The following is a 1,467-nucleotide window of genomic DNA, read 5'->3' on the forward strand; positions in this document are numbered from 1 at the left end:
TCACATTTGTGTGTGTCATTTATTTCAGTTGCGCTGGGAGAAGAGAACGCGGATTCTCTCCCCGCCTCCTGCTCCTCGCTGGGTAGGACTAACTCTAAAACACCAATTTCTCAAACACTGAACCCTCCCAAATCGCAAGAGTTTTCCTTTTCCTTTTCCCCTTTTTTTTTCTTTTTAAGCTGATTGGCTTTTCTCTATCTTGCTTTTTCCTTTTCTTTTTCGTGCTCTCTCCCGCCTGGGTTGGGGTTTTTTGTGGGGTTTTTGTTTTTCCCTTGGCTGTGCCGAGGCAGCAGGCCGGGTCAGGGTTTAGGATTGCTCCTTGTCGGTTTTCTCTTTATTCATCTTTTTCATCTTCATCCTCCGGTTCTGAAACCAGATTTTGACCTGCCGCTCAGTGAGGTTGAGAACCCGGGCCACCTCATACCGACGGTCCCTGGTTAAATACATATTGAAGAGAAACTCCTTCTCCAGTTCCAGCGTCTGATACTTGGTGTAAGGGCAGCGCTTCTTCCTCGTGGAGCGGGCATGGATCCAGTTGGCCACGGGGTTGCCTGGAGGGCCAAACACAGGCAGGGGTCAGTGGAGCCCCTTTCCAGCCCAGGATCCCTTCCATCCCATTCCCCAGGCTTAGCCAGGCTCCCCAAACCCAATAATTGAACCTGAATTTGGACAGGTTTTGCTTTAGGATCATCCTCCCCCCTCACTCTTTTTGCGTTCTGCTCCCTCCCTACCTTCCCCTTCTTCAGTTTCCAGCACCTAAAACTATAGGAAATCAAAGCAATCAAAGCCCCTACAGTCTGGTCCTCAGCTTCAAGAGTAGTAATTCGAGAATATCCTCATAAAAAGTCCAAATTCCCAACCGTTTCATAGGCCCATAAACGCTTCTCTCTCTTGTTTTTTATTTTTATAGCAAGGTCTCTCTCCTCCCCACTTCCCTCCTCCTCTGCCCCCTCCCATCCTCCCAGCCCACGACCAAGTCCTGAAATTTCAGCAGTTCTGCTTCCTGACCCTGAGAGTCCCTAAGCCCCTCACCACCCTCTCCAGCGCCTGTCTCCGCTCTACGAATTCAACCCTGTTGAGGCGAATTCTCAGGGTGATGCTGGGCTGGGGAAAGCCTTTCTCCTCCCCAGAGAGCTGCTGGACTTGGGAACAGGCTCCCCTATATCTTAGCTTCCCTGTTTGGCTTCTCTCTTGCCAGCCCCAGGACAGGCTCTGCAGGAGCCAAGCCTCCAATTTCAGGTTTATGGGAGTAGCTGAGGGCAAGTAGGGAAGGCTCAGAGAGGTATAATTAGGCCCTGGCCCCTTATGGGGCTGGAGGAAAGGATTTCCTGGAGCCCCCTCCTGGGACTCCCCCAGACACTTCCTCACACCCAGGGGGCTGCACCCCTCCCCTGCTGTTTCCCTTCTTTCTCTTTTCTCTGGCCCTGCAGCTCCCACATGCCCCCCCCAACCTACCCCTGCCCTTCT

General features: G+C 52.3%; 1 protein-coding gene across 2 annotated transcripts in view; it reads right to left on the bottom strand.

Annotated features, from left to right (window-relative positions):
* Positions 1–1,467, bottom strand: part of HOXC4 (homeobox C4) — a 60,172-nt gene that overhangs the window by 51,938 nt on the left and 6,767 nt on the right. The gene's annotated exons all lie outside the window — the stretch shown is intronic.

This window comes from Pteropus medius, unplaced genomic scaffold (assembly GCF_902729225.1).
Source record: "Pteropus medius unplaced genomic scaffold, Ma_sr-lr_union100, whole genome shotgun sequence".
Lineage (NCBI taxonomy): Eukaryota > Metazoa > Chordata > Mammalia > Chiroptera > Pteropodidae > Pteropus > Pteropus medius.